Below are 9,746 nucleotides of genomic sequence, written 5' to 3' on the forward strand. Positions count from 1 at the left end.
CCATTAATCCTTTGCAACCAGGAATGGTCAATTAACTCGATCTTAAAAAAAAAAAAAAAAAAAAAAGTTAATCTCATTTGAATTCTTCGTGGGAACAATGATTTTGTTCTTAAGCAGCAAGACGTATGTGCTAAGGGGAGAGGCACATGAAAAAAATTTCTCCTGAATAATTTAAAGCTCTTTCTTTGTAATATGGCAAACTAACTTCTGTATAATTATTTACTATAGTAAAAGTATACGATAATGGGTGTGTGTGTGTGTGTGTGTGTGTGTGTGTATATATATATATATTGCTACTTATATAACATTTGGTAATTTCCGGTGATTCTGGAAATGCATGCCATCTTTGCCTTTGATTCCTAAAGTGAGAACATGATGCAGAGTGACAAGGAGACATTACCCAGATATCACTGACTCACCGTACGTTTCAGATGTAATAATATTTGTTGACCACACACACAGAACAGAAATGCAGCGTTCACTTTGCTAGCAGTCACTCTCACTCTACTGTCGGTATCTTCAAGATCTTCAGTGGACAACTTAATTGTTTATTTGTATTAGTACCAAAGATTTATTTTATCTTATATGGAATCATGGATCCTCTCTTGCAGGGTTGAAATCTCAGGGTTTTTTTATTTTTTGTTTTGTTTTGTTTATCTTTCTCCTGTTATCTTTCTGTATGAACTTTCCACAATGATAATATCTTCTCCAGAGAATGAAATGGATTACAGATAACATCTCATTTTGTTGATCGCACATCTTTTCAGTTAAATTCAAAGATGGTTTTAGACATTATTTTCATAATTATAAGTTGTTTTATGAGGGCATCATAATTTCTCACACTATATACTCTAATGAATACAGAAAGATAAGTCTTAAAATCATATACTTTTATGGTAAAAAGGAAATTACAAAGAAGAAATAAATACATTTATTTGGGGGTGTTACTGTAAACTGGAAAAAAAGTCTTATAATTATCAAAATGTTATTTTTGTTCTTAAGAAGCAATGTATTTTTGCCTAAGTTTACATCTGTGTAGGAGTTCTGGCTCAAGATGAAACACTGAGCATATGGGCTTTTTTCCCCCTCTTCCTAACTATGAAATGGTAGTAAGGATGCATAGACGGTCATAATCATAAGCAACCCTGAAAACAAAATACCTCTCATTAGCACAATTGATTCTTTAGAGCAATCTATAATTGGATGCGATTATATTGACTGAGAAACCAAAGCAGAAGGGGTTGAAACCTAAAATATGATCAGCAAAAGGAGGAGCTCTTCTCCCTGGTGGGCTTGAAAGAGGCTGAAAGCAAGAACTGCAGCTACAGAAAAAAATAAAATATTTGCCCATAACCAAGATAATTAGTGACTGCCTATCGAAGAGCTTCATCAGGTGCCACCGCCTCTCCTACAGGCGCCCACAAACAGAGGAAGCGTTGTCTAGCATTTGTCCCAGGATAAACCCATACAACTGCTCTCTGTAGAAGCTACATTGTTTGCCTGGGGGGAAACTGCCATGAGTCTTTTTGCCTAAGAGTAGCAAAAAAGATCAAAGTAACTTAAAGGAAACTTGACATGGGTGGGGACAGTGGAAGATCAAAGGCAAGGCAATGCTGCCAGCTGCTTTCTTCCTGATATCGCCCTTCTTATTTTCACATCTGATAGAGCCCCCAGCTGATCTGACTACTCTTGACATCCTATGCCTCCTAATCATATTGCCAATACTTTTCTGAATTCTTCACATAAATTAAATGAGCTCATTTCATTCTCATAACAGCCCTGTGTTAAGTCACATTATTATTGTCATCTAAGAGATAAGGAAACTGGCTGGGGCACAAAAATATTAAGTAATTTGCCTAAGTTCACACAGCTAGAAAGTATTAGAGCTGAGACAGGAAGAGAGTCTGGTTCAAGAGTCCCAGGTACTTAACCGTTGTCCTGGGTCACCCTGATACGGTGCCTGCCATTCAATGTGCCACACAAATTCTATAGGCAACTTTCCCACAGAGAGGACAGGACTTCAGAGACAGACCAACAAACCTACAGGGAATACCCATGCCATCTCTCTTTACTTAGCTGCTGAAGTCCCTTGTTCATAAACATGACTGTCTAACCAAGAATCATCAAACATCACCAAACATTTGAGGAAACACAATGGTGAGCAAGAGAAAAGATCAATGAAAGGAAGAACTGACACAAGGGAAAAAAAAAAAATAAAAAAAGAACCAGAGACATTTTAAGGAACAGAAGGGAACTTTAAAAATTATAATAATCAGGGGCACCTGGGTGGCACAGCGGTTAAGCATCTGCCTTCGGCTCAGGGCGTGATCCCGGCGTGATCCCGGTGTTCTGGGATCGAGCCCCACATCAGGCTCCTCCGCTATGAGCCTGCTTCTTCCTCTCCCACTCCCCCTGCTTGTGTTCCCTCTCTCGCTGGCTGTCTCTATCTCTATCAGATAAGTAAATAAAATCTTTTTAAAAAATTATAATAATAAAAAGTAAATACTGCAATGGAAGAAAAAGTTATTACATAAAAACGAATTTCTTGGAAATTTCAAATGTGATTCCTAAAATTTATGAAAGCCCATAGAATGGCTAAATAACAAAATAGATCTGGTTTAAATCAAATTGTTCATCTTGAATGACAGAATGATGAACTGTCTCGGAATATGGAGAATATGAGAGAAATGAAGGAATACAAAGGATCAAGGTAGGTATTCCTACATCCATTAATTAGAAATTCTGGAATTAACACAGAAATTTTAAGAGAAAAATGATTAAATTATAAAAATTATAAAATTATAGAATTATAAAAATTATAAAATTATAAAATTATAAAAGAATATAATTTAGATGATCTTAAGCCATTTTTTATTTAAGATAAATAGAATGGGATAAAAAGATTTAAACCTAGAGTCTTAACGGCAAAATTTCTGAATTTGAAGAGAAATTACAAGAGCTTTCAGAATGGGAAAAATATTCCAAGGAATAAGAACTCAGATTGGGATCACATTTGGCTACCACCCATACCAAGCTTGATGATAATGGGGCCTTACCTTCAAAGTTCAGACTTAAATGATCTTTAGTTTGTAATTCCAAATCTAGTTGTCAGTTAAAAAAAAAAAAGACTCAGATATTTTATGTCTCATAGATACTTATTTCAAAAAGTTTTCTTGAATATATATTTGAGTAAAATGGTAAATACATCCAAGATATAAAAAAATATTTAGTACAAGGCCAGTAGGAATTAAAGTAGGAAACCGAATAGTTAAAACCAGAGAGGACAATGTGCAGTTGGCCAAGAAAGCAATAGATCCAATCTAGACTAAGAAGTGAATTAATAAAGTTGTCTGCAAGAAGAAAGTGGGTTTTTTTTTCCCCATAATTCATTTTTTTTAAGATTTTATTTATTTATTTGACAGAGACATCAAGAGAGGGAACACAAGCAAGGGGAGTGTGAGAGGGTGAAGCAGGCTTCCCGCCAAGCAGGGAGCCCGATGTGGAGCTCGATCCCAGGACCCTGGGATCACGACCTGAGCCGAAGGCAGACGCTTAAAGGCTGAGCCACCCAGGCTCCCCTCCCATAATTCTTTTAATGGCAATTGGTAGTCATCAAATTAGCAATGGTTATCTTCAAAAGATAGTATATTAGCTGTGATGTTATTTCTCAAGAATGATCAGATACCTAGAGTCACAGACATTTCCCACAGAGGATGCATCATATAAAATCAGACTTGGTTTATCACCAGCATTTATAAAACCAGACCTAGGGGAAGAAGTAGGTCTGGGGACACATGCATGGTCTTAATATATGTTTAGCCTCCCCTGATTATTGCAAAATTAGAACAGCAAGAATATATGCATGAAGAAAGTGGGCTTAATCAGTGAATTGTGTGATTGGGAAAATAAAGATCTTCATATATTTCCTTTACCAATAAGAAACAAACAAAATAATAGAATTCTGGAAAATATTTAAAATATAAAAAAAGCCCTAAAAAATAATGAAATTATGTATGTAATTGAGATCAGCTGAAAGGTGATATCATTTTCAGCAAATTTTTGAGTATAAGAGAATTCTTTTTAGCTAGGGTTGTAGAAAATTCTTATCTGAATGACAAGATTTCATGAAATAGAATTGAATTTCTTTTGTCAAATCATAGTATTGTTTATTTAGGGGTATATTTTATCTATTCATAATATTGTTTTCATTAGTTACCTATCTTTAGAATGAAGAGTAGGCTAAATATTCAAGAGACTTAAGTTTCGTTACAGAACATGAATGTTATAAATCACAGAACCCTGAAAATGTCTACTTCATGTCATAACCGACAAAAGTCAGAGAGGAGAAGCAGAGGAGAGAAGGTGTGGATTAGTTAACTTCTGCTTACGTAGCCAGGTATTAGTAGATATTTTGTAACAATTATGGACTAAAAGTAGAGATGTGTATGATTTTACAGTAAAGAAATATAACTATAAGAAGGACAAAAAATTAGAAAAACAAAAATGAGGCTTGGAAAGGAGAGGAAAATAGAAGTAGTAGGTAATAGAACTGGGCTAGGTTTCAGCTACAAAGGTAAGATTCCTAGAGACAGAGTCCAATTCAAGAAATGATATTGACCAAAAAAAAGGTATAATAACATTTTGGTTTATGGTTTTAACTATAATATTAACTTGTAAAAATTTATATCAGAGAGTGGGTTAGTATGCCCCTCTAGGAAGTGGGGTGGAGAGAAAAGCAGAAAGCATTTTAATCTTGCATATACCCCTTTCTACTATTTGAAATTGTAAATCAGGAACATATATTATTACTATAATAGAAAAATTAAAAGATCAAAAATTATAAAAATGCATGTACACACATACACCTGTCTATGCATGTACAAACACGTGCACATAGATACATGCATATAAATGAGTATGTGTGCATATGTATATACATATCCATACTTTCAGATCCTTTCATTTGAGAGTGTTCGTAAACCTCATGTAAGCACCTATTCTCAGCCATCTAATGCTGTCTTTAATTAAGAGATGTATGCTTCCTACTTGTGCAATCCTGCATCATACTGCCAGTTTTTCTCCCTAAGGGTGAAGCAAATTCTAGGGATAATAAATATATATGGTACAATAAATTGTAATCTCTATTAGATACACAAAGTTAATCTCATTACTTTAAGGATGGGGTGGTATATTCAGTTTCATGGCTTTATTATGTTCTCATTGATCATTAGGGCTTAAAATGCACAATCTCTCTTTCATGAGAGAAGCTGAACTGTTCCCCATCCAGAGGCTTTCTTGTGCACGGTTGCTGTTCTGAAGAGTATTTTGATCACTCTGTAGAACACATTTTGAAGGTAATTACTTTAAGATGCTAAAATCCCACAGCACAGAAATTTGGCCAGATTGTGTTACAAACATGACTCAGAAAAACTGTGCAGCCGGAGTATTTGATCAGAATATTCCCTTGCCTCATCCAAACTATTATATAATAAATTATATATATATAAATTTTAAATGTATAAATATGTTATGTATATATACACATATACATACATACATACATAAAACATTTTCTTTACATATATATTTTTTAAATATATAAATATATACTTACACACACACACACACACACACACACACACACATACATACATAAAACATTTTCTTTATCCAGGCATCCAATGAAGGACATTTAGGTTATTTCCCTATCTTGGCTATTGTGAGTAATGCTACAATGAACATGGGAGTGCGGATATCTCTTCAAGGTGCTGATTTTAATTCCTTCAGATATGTACCCAGGAGTGGGATTATTAGATCATATGGTAGTTCAATTCTTAATTTTTTGAGAAACTGCCATACTGTTTTCCATAATGGCTGTACCAATTTACATCCCCTCCAACAGTGTGTAAGAGTTCCCTTTTCTCCACATTCTCACCATTGTTTGTTCTCTTGTCTTTTTGATACTAGCCATTCTTAGGGGTGTGAGGTAATACCTCATTGTGGTGGTTTTTTTTTTTTTAAGATTTTATTTGTTTATTTGAGTGCCCACAAGCAGAGAGAGTCAGAGGAGCAGAGGGAGAGGGAGAAGCAGACTCCCCGCTGAGCAGGGAGCCTGATGCGAGACTCGATCCCAGGACCCCAGGATCACAACCTAAGCTGAAGGCAGGCACTTAACTGATTGAGTCACCCAGTTACCACCTCACTGTGGTTTTGATTTGCATTTCCCTGATGATTTCCTGATGTTGTTGTACCTTTTCCTATACCTGTTGGCCATCTGTATATCTTCTTTGGAAAAAAATCTCTATTCAGGTCCTTTGCCCAATTTTCCATGGATTATTTGGGTTTTTTTGCTATTGAGTTGTAGGAGTTCTTTATATATTTTGGATATTAACCTCTTATCAGATACATGGTTTGTGAATATTTTTTCCCATTCTATAGGTTGCCTTTTCAATTTATTGATTATTTCCTTTGCTATGCAGTTCTTTAATTTAATGTGGTTCCTATTTTTCCTTCTAGGAGTTTTACAGTTTCAGGTCTTACATTTAAGTCTTTGATCCATTTTGAGTTTTTTTATTTTTTTGGTTTTTTTGTTTTGTTTGTTTTGTTTTGAGTGGCATAAGATAGTGATCCAGTTTCATTCTTTCACCTGTGGGTATTCAGTTTTCCCAACAGCATTCTGGAGATATTATACTACCTGATTTCAAGATATTGTACAAAGTTGTAGCAATCAGAAAAGTATGATACTGACATAAAAACAGATACCTAGGCTAGTGGAACAGAGAGACAGCCCAGACATAAACCCGTGCATATACAATCAACTAATTTTTGACAAGGGCTAAAGAACACACAATGGGGAAAGGACTGTTTTTTCAATAAGTGGTAGTGGGAAATTTGGTATCACCATCTTTATGAAGCCTTTTTTAATCATCTCAGTTCACATGCATTTGTACACTCAATCATTCATGAGTGCCACGAATGAACATCGTTTACTAAGCACTAATTATTTCTCAGGTAACAAGATACACATATAAATAAAAGTTATAGACCTTGTCCTCAAGCAACCCATAGTCTAGTGAGCACAACAGAATGTAGACAAGTCACACGTAACATAGTAAAGGAAATAAAGTGCTCTTGATGGAGGGAAGCATAGAATACTTTAGGAACACAGACTGATATCCAACCCAGTCTTGTGAGAAAGGAGGAAAACTGGTGGTCAGGATTCTAGAAGGAATAACTGAATTTAATTGTAAGAGATGAGTAAGAGTTAATCAGGCAAAGAACACAGTGTTCTAGGCAGAGGACACCAATAAGACATATATATGAACTGTACTCCTAACTTGCATAGTTTTCTAGTTTATGTTCCTGAAGAATTTCCTTGGCTCTTTGTAGAGAATGGGTGAGCGAGTCAAAGTTGGAAGCAGAGAACCACATGGAGACTATTTGCAGCAATCTGTGTGAAAGAAGACTGTGGCTTGGACCATGGTTGCAAAATAAATAAAAAGACTAGGAGGGATTTGTGATATATTTTGAAAGAAGAAATAGCATAAATAAGTCATGGGTTATTTGCTGAGAAGTGAAGGAAAAATGGAAACAAAAAATCATTCCCACAGGCCAGATAATAGTGGTATTTTACTGAGAAAAGACAGTATGGTGAACAACATGGTTGGCATGAGGGAGACAATTAACAATGTGGTATTTTCATATATCTTATATCTCTACTAAGTAAGACAGAACTCTTAAGAGTCCTAAATATGGCATGTTGTTAAGAGAATAACTCTTTCAGGGGTTAGGGTATAGTACTTAGAAAATTAACTTCATTTAAGTTATGTGAAGTAATTTTAGTATCAGTTGTGTAGTTGACTGTGGAGGAAATTCATGGTCATAAATAACTCAGGAGTACAGGGAGAATGAGGTGATTGGAGCCAGGGGCAACTTCATTCAGCCCAGGGACATGTTTTGCTGGAACACAGTCTTCGTGTGTTGGAATGACGGAGGCACAGGTTGAGAGAGGGGAATGAGGATATGCAGACTTCTGCTTCCCGGACCAAGGGCCACAAGCCTGATCAAAAGCAGCGCATGGCTTTTCTTTGCTCTTAGGAACAGCAGGCTACTGTCAAACCTTACCTTACACTCCAGCCATACTTACCCTTTTTCTATTCCTTGAACAAGCCCCTCTTCATGATTTTGCAATGGCTATTTCGTCTGCCTTGAGTGCTGCTCATCCAGCCTTTTGATGGTTTGGCTCAGTCCCATTTTTTAGGTTTCAGCACAAATGCCTACTCTTCAGAGCAGGTTTCCTTTAGCACTCTAGTAACCTCGGCAAGCTGTTTCTGCACACCATGGTACTATCATAGTCTGTGTGTTCATTGTTCCCAGAATGTAATCTCCATGAAGGCAAGCTTTGGCTTTCTTCACTGTAGTTCAAGGCCAGGCATAAAAGGTGATGAATAAGCATTCGTTATTTGACTGAAAAATAAAGATTAAATATTACAAAGCAAATCAGAGGCACAGTTAATATATGTTTTAATGATTTCCTCTGCCTAGAAAGCTCTTTACATTCTTCTTTGCATGATTAACTCACACTCGTTTCTCACAACTGAATTCAGATATTACTTCTAGAAATCTCTAACTGATCACTTTTTCTCCTTTCTCATTAGACCGGGTTGCATGCTTCTCTGTGTCCCTAGAGCATTCTATGTTCTATGAAACCCCGTTGATTTATTTTATTGTGTTGTATTCCCTTGATTTGTCAGGACAAAATAATCCCCACCCATATGTAAACATGCTGTGATATATATTATCTTAAAATTATTTCAAGTTCCTCCTTTACCACTGCATTTGTTTCTAGCTGTCACTTTATTCTATGATTTCCTTTACAATAGAGTTTTTTCAGAGGGTGGCTTGTACTTCCTATCTGCTTTCTCTCTTCCTATTTTCTCTTACATCTTTATCAATCAGATTTTTGTCAAAAAAAAAAAAAAAGGAAAGAAAGAAAAAAAACCTCCCAGAACACCGCTCTTTTCAAGGTCACTAATGACCCCCACATTTCTAATTCTGATATCAATTTTCAGACTTCACCTTAAACAATATATCAGTAGCATTTTCAACCAGTGATTACCCCATTCCTAAAACACTTTGCTCATGGCCTCCAAACCACACTACTCATTGATTCTCCTTCTTCATAAATGCCAGTTCCTTCTTGTCTTTCTAAAGTCTCAATGTTGAAGACCCTCATTCACTCCCTAATAAACTAATTATTCCCCAATCCATACCCTTAACCCTAATCTCGAATGCCATTCATTTTCTAATTAATGTTACTAATCCTTAATTTCCACTGAACTTGCTCCAAACTGAAGTCTTTTTGCTCCCACAAACCTGCTCCTTCTCCCAACTTTACCTGAGTAATTAAAATCCCCACTCTTTCAATTGTTCGGGCCAGAATCCTTAGAGTTATACTAAATCTTTCTCTTTTTCTCACCACAGCATTTAATCCATCAACCAAACCTTTAGATTCTATCTGTAATTAGACTCCTTTTCTCCACTCCATCAGTGCCATCCTAGACGATGCAAACCTCATCTGTAGCCCGGAGCCCTGTACTGCAATAACCCCCTAAATTACACTGTCAGCTTCCTTGCCTGTTTGGAGTCTGTTCTCCACTCAGCAACCATAATGAAATAATCCTCATTAAGAGAGGTCTGATCAATTTCTCCTAAACTCAAAAGCCTGTAAAACATTTGATATCTCT

At 35.9% G+C, this 9,746-nt stretch overlaps 1 non-coding gene across 1 annotated transcript; it reads right to left on the reverse strand.

Annotated features, from left to right (window-relative positions):
- Positions 1 to 3,737: 3,737 nt before the first annotated feature.
- LOC117803600 lies at positions 3,738 to 3,864 on the reverse strand. Its single transcript, XR_004627544.1, has one exon. It is a non-coding gene; the product is annotated as a small nucleolar RNA SNORA72 (small nucleolar RNA).
- Between the last annotated feature and the right edge of the window lie 5,882 nt (positions 3,865 to 9,746).

This window comes from Ailuropoda melanoleuca, chromosome 8 (genome assembly GCF_002007445.2).
Source record: "Ailuropoda melanoleuca isolate Jingjing chromosome 8, ASM200744v2, whole genome shotgun sequence".
Classification (NCBI taxonomy): Eukaryota; Metazoa; Chordata; class Mammalia; order Carnivora; family Ursidae; genus Ailuropoda; species Ailuropoda melanoleuca.